The sequence below is a fragment of the Rhinichthys klamathensis genome, unplaced genomic scaffold (genome assembly GCF_029890125.1).
Source record: "Rhinichthys klamathensis goyatoka isolate OS25496 unplaced genomic scaffold, OSU_Roscu_1.1 h1tg000435l_1, whole genome shotgun sequence".
Classification (NCBI taxonomy): Eukaryota; Metazoa; Chordata; class Actinopteri; order Cypriniformes; family Leuciscidae; genus Rhinichthys; species Rhinichthys klamathensis.
The window spans coordinates 454,923-469,700 of NW_026606931.1; the positions used below are offsets into that span (position 1 = coordinate 454,923).

Sequence of the window (14,778 nt, forward strand, 5' to 3'; positions counted from 1 at the left end):
GGTGCAATGCAGTGTTCAGCATGCTCCTGAAGGCACAGGGATTCGCACTAGAGCCCGTCTTTAAAAAAACACTGACTGGGAGATAAGATTAGAGGGAAATATAGCTGCTCACTGAAGATAAGAGGTGACTAATTCCTGATGCCTGGGGTATAGTGCCTCCCAAATCCTCACTGCAGATCCTGGAGTCTGACGTCATGGTGCAAAAGATGAGTTAACCATGAAGCTCTTCAAGTTCCACAACCTATAAATCTGAAGTTAGAAGTCAAGAGAAACGGGACGCAACTGCACAGGAATATTAAAAGGCCATTTACAATACTATATAAAGGCAGATGCTTGAAATAATGTGAAGAATCTACTAGAGATGTTCCGATACCCTTTTTCCCTTCCCGATACCTGGACTCAGGGTATCGGCCGATACCGAGTACTGATCCGATACCTGGGTGTGTATCTACGTATATACAGCTGCAATTCATACTAGCCCTGTATGAACTGATAGAACTATTTTATGGTGTGCTTCAGACTTATCCCTTAATAAAACATGAACAAATACATACAGTGAACTAGAGTATTTTTATTAGCTGACATACATTTCACAGCAATATATTATTTATTTTTCTTAAGTGAAAAAGAACTTAAAATGCAGCCACACATCTAATACTTTAAACTGAAAAAGGTATTTTACTGTATAAAAAAGTGCAACAAATAAATCTAGGAATCTAAAAAATTATATATGATTAATATAATAAACTAACCTCTTTATAACTTAAAGTCCAGAAACAATTTTGTTAAATACACGGCATTTCAGTTGACACCGGCTGGTCATCCAGAACAATAAACTCGCTAATTTTGTCGGTTATATTTATCGCTCGTTGGCTATCTTTTGAAAACTTTTCTCTTCGTTTGAATGAAGCTTCCAGAGATTGTTATTTCTGGCGCGGCTCATCCTTCTCTACCCTTGCCATTGTGTTCTGCGGGGTGACGCGTCTTTAGCTCACCCAAAAATGGAAATTAAGTCATTAATTACTCACCCCCATGCTGTACCAACCCCGTAAGACCTTTGTTCATCATCGGAACACAAATGAAGATATTTCTGATTAAATTTGACAGCTGGATCACTGCTACATAGGCTTCGTAAGGGAATGAAACTTGACGGCCCAGAAAGTCATTAAAGAAAATGTTTAAATATTCCATGTGCCTACAGTGGCTCAACTATAAGTTTATCAAGCGACGAGAATACTTTTTGTGCGAAAAAACCCCATAAATAACGACTTTATTCGACTATTCCATTACTTCCTTGTGGGCCTGAGACGAGAGTTCAAGAGATTTCCACGACGCATGCGCGAGAACTGAACAAGAAGTAGTAGAAGAAGAACGTCCTCTTCTCAGTTCTCGCGCATGCGTTCTGGAAATCTCTTCAACTCTCGTCTCAAGGCCCACAAGGAAGTAATGGAATAGTCAAATAAAGTCGTTATTTATGTGTTTTTTTCGCACAAAAAGTAGTCTCGTCGCTTGATAAACTTATAGTTGAGCCGCTGTAGGCACATGGAATATTTAAACATTTTCTTTAATGACTTTCTGGGCCGTCAAGTTTCATTCCCTTAGGCAGCCTACCTAGCAGTGATCCACCTCTCAGATTTAATCAGAAATATCTTCATTTGTGTTCCGAAGATGAACGAAGGTCTTACGAGGTTGGTGCAGCATGGGGGTGAGTAATTAATGACTTAATTTTCATTTTTGGGTGAACTAACCCTTTAAAGGGGTCATATAATGGTACATGCACTTTTACAAGTTGATTGTACTGAAATGTGTGTTGGCAGTGCCTGTACACAAACATCATATAATGATAAAAATCCATCCAGTGGTTTTGTTTTAATCTCCTTATATGTTTTCCCCTGCCTCAAATCGAGCCGTTCGTTTTTGTGACGTCAATAAAACGGACGCCCCTCCCACGATTGTTGATTGACGGGAGCGTTTCAACACAGACCCGCCCTCGCACATGAGGTAGCTGTCAATCATAGTCTGCGCGGCGCGGACCGGACCGGCACGGTCATTGTTGCTGTGCCGGAGCACTGTCTATGAGCAGAATGGCGTCTAAGCGATTGTGGTGTTCTATTCTTGGGTGTAATAACGAACACAGTCATTTTAATGTTCCTAAATCCGAACCGCTGAAGACGCAGTGGCTGAGTTTTGTTTTCGAAGGGAATATTCCACACGAGCAACGTCAATGCTTTCATGTTTGCGCGAATCATTTCACAGCAGACTGCTTTATAAACGAGGGTCAGTATAAAGCTGGATTTGCTAATAAGCTTTGCTAAAAAGGATCGGTAACGTTCCCAGATATTCGTGTTCCTGCTGAACCTCCAGAAGAACGGAAGTGAGTGAAACGTTTTATTAAACTTTATATTAATCTTTGCAAATCGCTAGCTGCACGCTTCACAATGAATGCGTCTAAGGTTTACACTCAGTCAGGGTACATTACGGCATGTTTTCTATGTATGACGTTCTCAATATAATTCATAATTCCACGTTTATACTGAACAACGCGTTATGGTTATTGTGTTATTGTGTTACAAACGGTGTATGCACAGAACAGAGGGGCGGAGTGAGCGCAGCTCATGATCATTTAAAGGCATATGCACTGAAACGGCGTGCTGAAAACGGAGCTGTTTTTGACCAGGTAAAATAAGTGTTTTCTTACAATACTAATGAGAATTTTTAATTAAAGTATATTACAAACTTTTAATTTCGACCCTAAAGAATCATATTAGCTTGTACAAAAATGGCATTATATGACCCCTTTAAGGTGTCGAAACTGCTAATCTTGTGCCACCCCTCAAAATTGCAGTATGGCATATGAGGCATGTCGCCGTTTTACTGGCTGGTTGGTCCAGTCTAAAATACTGCCAAACAGCGAACATACTCCTAGCGTGCGCTTTCTTCTTCGCTAACTTCCTGTGTTGCCACAAGCAACCACTGTTTAGAGCAGCAAAGAAGAATTGATCTTCGTTTTGCAGCGTTAAGCAAAGCTAGCATGCATAACTAGTTATTGTTTAAGAAAAGGGTATCGGATCGGAACATGGGTAGAAGTACTCGCCGATACCGATGCCAGAATTTTTATTGGTATCGGCGGCATTTCCGATACTATTATCGGAACAACTCTAGAATCTACCTCATCATAAAGTGATTTCTCCAACACTCCCCTATCTGCCATTGGTTGAAAATTTCACGCTGAGCTCACACCATTGGTTGAGCCAATGTTAAGGCCCTTAAACACTGATCGAGAATAAACGGTGCGAGTGTACGTCGCGATGGCGCTCTTGAGTCGAAACAATAGATCCCTATGGAACTATTCACACCGTTCGCGATCAATCGCACGCAGCGCGACAAAGTGAGAATTTTTTTTTGTCGATTTGTTTTCCCGTCACCCTGCGATGAAACGAGCCGTCCAATTAGATTTGAGTTTACCCGAGCCGCTGCTGTTGCACAAAAGTGTGAGAGTGATGGCGCCGTTTTGTAAAATGGATGTTGAGTGTTATCCAGGGACGTGCACAGGGGGGTTGCTCAGGTTGCCCGGGCAACTGCCCATATGCCCTTCTCACTCAAGTTGCCCTTCTCACTCAAGTTGCCCTTCCGAGAAAAAAATTAAATCGTACAATGGATGCAGAATTTCACGTAGGCCTAGATTAAAAAAAAAATCGCAAAGCCTCATTCACTTCCATTCGGGCACCGAAAGTGAAAGTCAGTATGAAGGGCAAACGCTGCACGCGACCATAGACTGCACGCGACCGGCGTAGGGCCACGCAAATTACTTAAGGCCACGCCTCCATCTCGTGTCATAGTCATAGCGCGCCGTCAAATGTAGCTACAACATCCACGACAAAATGAAGCGAAACTATCCTTCTGGTCACGAAAAGAGGAAGAAGAAAAAAACCATGAGAGTGAATTGCGGGAACAACAATCAGGTAAACTTGTGTTCTCTCCTCTCTAAGTTTGATGTCAGCAAAGTTTGATGTTTTTTGGTCTTGCTAACCTAGCTGGGCAGGCAGTGCATCTCTTGCATCACTTTTTGGCTGACAAAAGTGAGAGTAAAATACAATTATTTATTACGTTTGATTTTGATAAACGACAAAGTGCAACGGTGTTTGTTTACTGCAGCTCGGAAAACATAACCGCGTCGCGTGTGTTATCATGCGTTCATATGCTCGTTGCCGAAATGAAACTCGCATTTTTCAAGCAGAAATATGTGGAGACCAGACACACTGTACAATATATGCACGTGAATGATGGCACTCCCAATCAAAGTACACATTATAAAACAAGACACTGATTATCTAGTCTCAGTGTAGTTAAAAACTCTAAACAACTGCACTAATTATGCAAGATAGAAAGCACTGTATTGACAATTTGACATTGATTGACTATTGATTTAAAGGCTATATTGAATTAAAAATGTTGATTAGCTGGACATACTGGTCAAAATGGATGCACATCCCTCAGTAAATAATAACCATAAATCAAGAATTGCTTCAACATGCATAATAAAAAATTAAAAAATCATACTGATGCCGAAAATGCCCAGGCTGTAGAAAGAACCAAAGTTAATCCCAAAAGCCAAAGCTCAGGGTTATAATTTATTATTTTCTTCTTATTTATGTTTACGTTAATATTCACTTACTTAATAATATTCACTTATTATCTTAACATTCTATAGAAAATACTCTATTCAATAAATATTGTGTGTTTGAACCTCATTCTGTTCTATATTGTTGTACTTATTCTTTGACTGTTTTGTTTAAAGGAGGGAGGATTGTATGGGAGCGCTGAAGTGTCAGGTGTGACTGTGGCAATGGCAAATGGTTTACATAGCTCACGACATCACAGGTCAGGTAGAGGGCCCATTAGCGGAATTTTGCTTAGGGCCCCAGGGGGAGGTCAGGATCGGCACTGGGTTTAGCAGTCGATTCTGTTCCTTACCGGAATTCCTGTTCCCTTTACGCAATCATACTACAAATCATGCGTAGTTGCCCAGATGAGCAAAAAGCACAATTGAATGTACGGGAAGCCAAAAGGTTAAAAAAGGATTGTATTTTTTCCGAAATCTAAGCGTTTTTTTTATTTTTATTAGAAGCGAGTTTTTCCCCATCTGTCAATTCAATCCAGATTATTTATTTAAAAATAATAAATAATAATAATAATTAAAAAACAATAAACAATAATATGAGGAACTCTTTTTCTCATGTGTATTTTGGTGACATTTAACATATTGTTAATACATTTTGTATACTGTTTACAAAGTTGTATATCATAAACCTGTCATCTTTGACGTTTGCAATCTTTATAAATAATAATAAGACCATAATATGAGGCATTGCGTTTGGACATAAACACGATCAGATAAGGCAATTTGTATGGGCAAAATTCAACTGAATATATTCCTTCATATAGCCCGTGAGTTTTGGGGGTAGTGCCCTTTTTTCAGGTCAGAGCAACTGCCCCACAAAATTCCTGTGCACGTCCCTGGTGTTATCATTGGTGTCTGAGAACAGATTTATCATTACATGTTCTTTATACAGATTATCATTTCTATTCATTTTCCACTGAATTATGCATTCTGAAGAGCTTGAAACAGCGTACAGAGCGCTGTTTTCTTCCTGTTATGAGTCAGAGAGCTAATTCGCTCTAGAGCTGTCAATCATATTATATGATCATAATAACCCCTGTGTTCATTTCCTCGTTCTGAGTTTCGCACGGTTCCGCACATAAACAACCGTGAAAAAACGTTTCTGCAGATGAATCACAAAGCCAAATATATGATTACGACGATCTATGGTCTGTATGTGTTTTTCATGCGGCTCGGGGTATTTTTATTACAATAAAGAATGAGAAATGATTACATGAGAAATGCATAGCAGGTGTAGCGTTCAGTTTATTATAAAACACTACAAATAATGCACGTCTGCCCGTTATTTAATCAAAATCCACTTTAGATCGCAGTCAAAAGTTATTACATGCACTCCATGGTGGTTTCTGTGTAGTACCAAACTGTATTTATCTTAATGTACTGTTGTATGTTGTGCAGCGGACGAGGTTAAAGCCAGATGGGAAATCCTGCAAGAGACATACATGAGGAAATATGTTTTCTCAGTGTGAAAGGGCCTTTACTGTGTTGGGCTTCACAGCTGTAATATTTTCTAGTGACAGTACATTCAAGTAGGGATGCACTAATATTAACAAAAAATTAATGTATGGCTGATAACCATTGAGATTAATGCAGTTGTCAAATGCGTTTTTAACCTAAAGCGATTTACATTAATTCAAGTTATACTGCAGGGCTGTTGAATGCTTGAATCTGAGTGGTTAATGAACGTTCTTCTAAGGCGTGCAGTTATTTTCAGGGAAACGCACGGCTAAAGTAGTTCCAGGCTGGTCTTGACACCATTACAGTTCCATATCACGTCGCCAAATGATTTCAGTTATTTCAAAGGTCCTTACAGCCTACAACAGTAAAAGAACCAACACCCACAATGACACTGACCAAGCAAATAAATAAATATAGTAAACAATAGGATAAAAACGACAAATTATGGACATGTTTTTTACCACAAAATTACATTTTATTATGTCCGGACAGCACATACTCTCTTTCTCCTGCTCTCTCTCTCGCACTCAAACGCACACCCATACAGTACGGACACACACTCGCACAGAAATGTGTTGTCAGCGCTGCTCTGATGATTTTGTCAGTAAAATAGTTGAACAATTTAAAACCTACATGACATTTCTCACTAGCGATGTAATAACGTTGTTGTTCTTGGAGAAGATAAACTGACAGTTTCGCTATTATTACACTGTTGAGAGACACACAGACTCAGGCAATTTACCAGGGCTCGACATAAGCAATGGCCCGATGGCCCGGGGCCAGTAAAAGAGTATGTCGGGCTAGTTGATTGGCCAGTCACATGGCCATCAGCAAAACAAACAGCAAACGTCATATACAGTGGCGCGAAGAGTGTCAATGTTACTTCAGGTTATAACGTGTTAAAATGTCAAAGAACTACGAGGCTGATACGAGAAAGAGGACATTCCTATAGGGCTGGGCGGTAAATCGAGTTTGTACAATATATCGATTTTTTTTAAACGATATGGAATGAGGCAATAGGCTACTGTTTATATCGATACAGTAGCCTAGTTTGATACGAGCACATCTGAAAAATAGTGGAGTACGCAGTGTGAGCTCCTGCAGTGAAAAAACATAGTACAATTTGACCTAAACATGACACAAGCTTATATTAAGCACTTCAAAATAACTAGTAAGATATAGTTAACAAGTTTAAAGCAGCTTGCCTTGTCAGATGCTCTGACAGATAACGTTACTGTTGCTGACTGACAGATAAATACTTGCGCTGTTTAATGCGTTTGAGACGTGGTGCTTTCCTCAGTGCTTAACTTACATTTTACAGGTATATTCTCCATCTGTAAATGTTAGAGTCAAACAAATATGTCCATTTCACTGTCAGGAGATGACGAGCTTCTGCAAGTGAATCTCCGCTAAAATTCAAGCTTCCGTGAATGAGCGCTGCTGCGAGCACGCGCGCCTAACAGACGAGCACAATAGAAGAGTAGCGCAATAATTCTGACTAAAATATACATCTTGCTAAAATATTTGTTGTTGGAGACAATAAATGTGCCATATGTGGAATTTTAAACCTACAAGTAGGCCTATGTTTTTATGAAAGTGAGCATTATAACGGGTAATCAAATGCAGGCTAATATAGTTGTGCTTTTGTTTTTATTTTCATTTTTAGTTTAGCCTTAGTCATTTTGAAAACAAAAGCATTATTTTTGTTTTTAGATTGTAATGTTAGAATGTAATGTGATTTTAACCACCTTTTTGCACGTAATATATTGCATAGCCTACATTACATTCACTATATTTGTATATCCTTCAATATCAACATTGTTTGGATATCATTAAGCAGGATGTGAAATATATTTTTTTATAAAATAAATACAGATTTTCTTTATCCAAATAGAAAAACGAAGAAAGTACCGAGATATATATCGTATATCGCCATTTAACCAAAAAATACAGAGATATGATTTTTTGGCCATATCGCCCAGTCCTAATTCCTAGTGTCATGGAAAACGCAGTAGGTCTACACCTGGGTGGAGAAAGGCGATGAGGGCATGTACTGTTTCGTTTGCCGGAAATTTACAACAAAAGCCGACCAAAATGCAAAATGCATAACCGGCCTGCCGAGTGCCGACGGGCTATCTAAAAATAAAATTCCCCCCTAAACTTCTGCCTAGCCCCCCTAAAAATGTGTGATTAAGTGTAAGCTACACAAATTTGTGTTCGCTTCAGTCTTGTTATAATCAGATTCAGCGCGTTCTTCATTTTTTCTTCATTGACAGTTTTTTGGTCATAAATGTTAAACGTATGACAAAAATAATCAGGCAAACTAATATACTTTTGTCTAATTTCGCCATTTTGAAGTGAAAATATAGCCTATGTAACTCATCACTCATGTAATGTAATAATTAGTTTACTGTCATTGTGAGGGGACAAGAAAAATTAATCCTAATGTATACAATAAATACAGTTTAATGGAAAAGTGCTTTTCATTCTATTTCTTTCAGGGCCAGTAAAAATATAGAAGGGGCCAGCAAAACTCTGATCTACTGGCCCTGGGGGCCAGTGGGGATTTTTTTTTATGTTGAGCCCTGAATTTACATACGCTTAATCTTTCTCTCTCTCTCTCTCTCTGATAACTGCATCAGTGGCTCAAGCCTCTGTTACTAGCTCTAAATATGACGTTTTGGAATTAGCAACGGAGGACTGGGATTAGATGAGTAAGAAATTAGTCCAACCCAGAAGAGTGCTTTAAGGACAAAATCCTGACAAATGTCTTGAAATACATAATCTGAACAATGTTTTGAGGTGTGGTAAACTCCGCTTCACGTCAAGGCCGCATTACCACCTCAGGTGTGCATTATTTTTCTATTAATTCAATGGCCCGTCGTCAATTATTCCTTACGTATACCTCTTTTTTTCCCTTTTTTTTTTTAACAGTTCATGCATTCCCTGGGAATCAAACCTATGCCCAGGAATATCCGATAAATAAACTGAAAAATATTGTCTAAAATAAATAAATAATTAAAAATTTAAACTTTTTAAAACATTATTATGTACAGTATGAAATGGAAGTTCATTTAGAGATTTGCTGAAGAGTAGGGCCTAGTTAAATACGTTTAATTAATAGTTATTAAATATTTAAATAGCGTGTGTTTTTAAAGATTAACTGTTGACAGCAAATTAGTAAAAACATCAAATGTAAAAGTAAAAACACTAAAAGTAAAGATGGGAAATTAACGAACAATTGGATATTCATTATCAGATATTTTTCCAACATGAATTGATACACTGAAGAAAAACGTTCAAATCAACCATACTGAACGATTTTGTTTTTGTGAGATACTCTTTGTGTCAACAATAATATAATAATTAGGCTATATATTTTTCATTGACTTCATTTTAACCGATGGAGAATTGCCTATTGAAAAACCTACTTAATAATGCATTGATCATTCATCTGTGGTTGCTTCCCGCTTAATGACTATAGAGGTTACATCCCAAAAACGTATAAAAGTACTACAACAAAAACGAAACCCTCAGCAAAGGACATACGTCTGGCACAGGCTGCAAAGGGAGATCATTACATCATGCATGGTATACCCAATCGCTCCCCTTGACTAAACGGCCCAGTCAATGACAGGCTAATGGGTTTGCACCCCTCATCATCGACACTGGCACTGACACAGCAACAGCCTGCAGTGCTGAGAGACATATGGACCACCTGTCGGTAAATATGATGAGATCTAATAGAGGGAGGTGAGACAGGGGTGTTAAACCTAAAGGGGCTACTCATCAACATGGTCTAATCAATGTGTTCTCACCAGACCCTTTATCCAATGCCCTTTAACAGCTCAAAAGACTGTCGCGCACATACTTTTTATATGGTTTTTGAGCAGGTTCGAAACTGAGTCTCGATATATTCCGCCCGCTTGTACTATCAGACAAAAGGCAAAGGGATATTGACATAGACATAAAGAATACAAAACTGCGGAGGTTCTGTATACAAATGAGCTCAAAGGGATTTGAAGAAAATCTCTCTCTTATACTTCCTGAACCAGCATGACAAAGGTTGGGACCATCTTTGGTGAGAAGGAACAATGCTTCTCTATTGTAGTATTTACCCATGATCCAATGGGATTCTGAAGCTCTTTAAAATGCAAACAATGAAAGGGGCCACAGCCGCACATCGCAAAATATCACGTCCAACAGTGCCTGCGAATGAGTCAGCATTACAAAACAGCTCTGCAGAAATACAACGTCCTGGAGTACTCAGGTAAGACAACTCGGTATCTATCCAGTTTACAATCTTACAACATTAAATCAAAGAACAGTGTGACTCACCTAGCATAAAAATTAGCCATACAAAACTGTTATGTACACGATCAATGCACATATCCCTCATATCCCTCATTTCCCTGAGGTTTAAAAATTCGAAACGAAACAAAAATACAATTAAATTCAAGTACAGTAGACGTGTTTGTTGCTGCTGTTAGTATGTGCTTCAAATGCACAATGTCTGTTATTAGCGCTAATAACACGCTAATAACAATATTCATGACGCGGATGTGAGCAAAGACTCCTGATGGTTTCCTAACTCATTTTTTTTATTATGTTTTGTAATATGAGCATGATCACATCAATTTAACTGCAGTACTCTGTTTATGAGCTCCAACTTAATCACATTATAAGGGTGGATATAAACGTAGCTTTGAAGGAAAGTGTCACAGTGTCTGGTTGTGTTCCCTTGTTTATCACTAGAGGTCCTCGTTCTCACGGTGTCCTTCACAATTGACTTCAATTCCCAGCATTCTGTCTGTCACTGTCACTCATCAGTTCATTGCACTCAGCTGTTCTGTGTTAGTCTTGTTAGATATGTGTATATATTCCCTGTCTGTGTTAGTATGTGTACGGAGTCGTTGTATATGGTCACCACACTTCTGAGTTCTGTGTTCCTTGCCTGTTTCTTGTTTTGTTTATTTGTATTTGGATTGCTAACATGGACTTTGAACCTTGCCTGGATGACTACGAGATGGATTATGCTTTAATAAACACCTACTGCCATACTGCATTTGGATCTACCTATTTTCCTGTGTGTCCCCGTGACAGAAAGCCAATGCTAAGCATAGTCCCTCCTGGGCATGTCTTAAAATAAGTGATGACAAACAGCAGTGGTAAACAGTAACAAAGTATTTGTTACTTATTTAAGTACATTTTTCAAGTATCTGTAGTTTATCGGAGTATTTTTTATTTTTTGGGGGGAAACTTTTACTTCACTACATTGATCCAAAGCATAATATCATACTTTTTACTCCACTAAATTTCATAAAAAAAGCATGTTGTCGCTCGTTATTTTGAACTGAAGAAATCGTCACCAAAGACTTCAGATATAAATAGCGTGATAGACATGATAGCGATGTCCGATTCATGAATGAGCTGAATCTTTTTAATCAACCTGTTAAATACTGAACGATTCATTCGTGAACTGGACTGATACGATCGAATCACCAACTCACGGATTCAAATGATCAGTTTAAGAGCGAGTCTCCAGTTAACAATTCACTGAATACACACTCTCTGACTCAAAATGACCCAAGAACGGGAGATCCTCTGAGCTTGAGTGAGTATGCGACTGATGGCACGAAAAGTTACTAATGCTGAATTTTAGGATTTATTATTAAAAATGAGAATCATTTAGTATTTAGGACTGCTGTAAAAGGGCGAGCTGTTTAAGCCCATTGAATGAAATGCTTGAATGTGGACATGTCCACATGTGTGTATTACCGTCTGAACGGGGAAGATTTAAGGTAAAAACTAAACACAGCGTTAAAATAATGCACATTAATGCCCATGCATCTTCCCCGCTTTAGCAATTACAAATGATATTAAACTAGTATGTTTGAATAGGATTCTTTGTAAAAATGTTATTACATTTAGCCCTTTGTGACGTTTTTATTTTGTATGATTAAATATGCGTCAACACATGTTGTTTTTCCTCATTTTTATATACTAGCCTATCTGATATATTTTGTCATTTTCACACTTGAATTAACAGTAATTATCAGTAGTTGCTAGTTATCAATGTATGGTAATAAAATAAAATGTTTTCTTACTTGCCGATCAATACATATTTAGTGTCTGCATAATCTTCCTTATCGACTAGTGCTGGCTACTTGATTCATAATAATTCATAAAGATGTCAGACTGAGCTGTAACCTATTTAAGCTCTATAGGCTTAGTAGGATAGAATATAGTAAATAGCAAGTGCGTTTGTACATTTACTCAAATAAAATCAAAAATGGGTACTTAATAATTTAACAGGAGTAATATTTTATTACGGTATCTGTACTTTTACTCGAGTACTTGATTTGTGTACTTCGTCCACCCCTGACAAACAGCCACGTCTCCAACCTAAACATCGCATTGTTTTTCACAAAAGTCTATTGGCACTGCTTCCTCTGGGTTAGACAGATTTTCAATAAACCCGCACACAAAAAAAGTGCTGAACCACTCTAAAAGAAGCCCCATTTCTCACTGGATGCTGGACAAACAGAATGCAATTAGTCTTGTGTAGCCTAGTACACACTTTGAGAGAATTATCCGTTATAGCAAGTTACACATTTTTATAAGTACTTACATGAAAATAAGAGTAATTTAACACGCATCTCACATACTGCTAATCAGAATGAAATATGCTAGTCGTCACATGCATAACAAGAACAAATTGAAGAGAATAGTGTTCAAGCCAGTTTATATATGTTTGGATTGACTTGGTCCAAGTGTAGTTATTATTAAAATATATGTTATTTAATAAGTTATTGTAAATGGGGCGCACAATTTATCAGAATGAACTATGGATTCTTGCAAAGAGTACGATCATTCTGTAAACAGTGAGATTGCATTACAATTTTATAGTTTCCTACAGGATATTGATCATGTATTACTAGCGAAACAGGGAACTTGCAGTCTTAGAAGTCAAATTCTATCAAAATCATAAGATCGTTTAAAAATAATAAAACAACTTTCATGATTAAAAATGTGTCTTTGAAATAAAAACAAACAATTTAATTAAGTGGCAAGATTATGTTTTCATGCATCACACGCCTTTAAGTGTCAAGTACTCGGTTTTATTGGCATATATGCTGTTTCTAAGGTGATAAAACACCTGAGAAACATATTCGAATGTGAAATGTAAATAATATTATCTATACTATAAAAAGCCAGTTCCAGTCAACATAGCCTATGTTTCAACTGGTCAAAAGCAATATATTTTCAGACTCTGACTGACAACGTCCACAAATAAGTATATGGTGAGAAGCACATTATTCCCAATCAACTGTCACAGGAAACAACACTGAGGTGACATCATTCACACTAATAAACAAATCTGCCAAACGACCAAAACTCTGCCATGACAATCACTTGTTTCACATTGGGAATACAAGAAAAGGAGGATTTTGTGAATTCTTCCTGTGTGTGTTGCCTACATGAGCTGTACAGCCCCTGGAGGAATCAAGCGATATTTCTACCTAGGCTTGTATCAGCAGACAGCTCCACACAGCACATGCACCAACCCTCTGATACTACATGACATTTCTGAGCTGAGAAAGCAAGATCTAGGAACTTTTTATAGTGTGAGGCGAGTACACTTGAATACCAAGAGCTTCTGTGAAATCAGGTGAAGTGAACAGGGTTTCTAAAGGTGGTAATGTTCCATCACTCTTTGTGGCTCTTGCAATTTGTGCTTTTCTAGCAACAGACAAAAGCAAAAACAGTATTCTTTGTCCCATTTCCTAGTCTATTCTGTTATTCTATTTATCTATTATTCCTTTTTAATATCAGCATATAGGCCAGAGCTCTACACGAAGGATTTTACAGAGCACTTATCAGATCTGAGATAATTGAAACATGTTCATATGAAACACAAAAGCTAGCCACCTCTAATAATTGAAACATGTTCATATGAAACACAAAAGCTAGCCACCTCTAATAATGTGTGTTTACCACATTTTAACATTTTCGGGCAAAACATTGCAAATTAGGGGACCTGAAGAAGTGCATTTCAAAGATTTGCTTAAGCTTCTATTTTTGACGATATAAAACCACATAAGAAAACGAAAAAGTGTCATTTTAAATACAATTACTTATTAAAATTAAATAAAAAATAAACTGTAAAAGTCAAAGGTAAAAGAAGACATATTTCACGGGCAGCCAATAAAGACCATTATGCAATTTTGGGTAATGGTCTGTGTAACAGGTCTGTGTAGGAAGTAAAACTTTGTAGGAATATTTCTTTTCGGGAGACAGTAACTATATGTATCATGCCGTTTGATCTCTGAAACTTTGCAGACCTTTTACATTCACAGACAGTCATATAACACTATGAAAGGTAATATCCAAAAAAGCATGATAAGGGCACTTCAAAACTCTTTTCATTGAACAAGATATCAAATATGCAATCCCGTGCTGAACTATGGCCAGAAAAAAATGTAATCATGCACTGAGGTCCAATATGGAGTGTTGAATGCTTACATACAGTAGATGACTGAGTGCTGTTTATCGAGTGCTCTGATAAGGCAGCGGAGAAATTTAATCTTCATCAGAACGCTGACACAAATGATTGACGGGGTGGATTTGGCCCACGT

The 14,778-nt window shown here is 37.8% G+C and overlaps 1 protein-coding gene and 1 long non-coding RNA gene across 2 annotated transcripts in view; one reads left to right on the top strand and one right to left on the bottom strand.

The window, feature by feature from the left end:
• Positions 1–14,778, bottom strand: part of tmem132e (transmembrane protein 132E) — a 413,267-nt gene that overhangs the window by 363,426 nt on the left and 35,063 nt on the right. The window lies entirely within an intron of this gene.
• Positions 1,014–1,568, top strand: LOC130071255 (uncharacterized). Its single transcript, XR_008803987.1, has 2 exons — positions 1,014–1,399; positions 1,432–1,568. It is a non-coding gene; the product is annotated as an uncharacterized LOC130071255 (long non-coding RNA).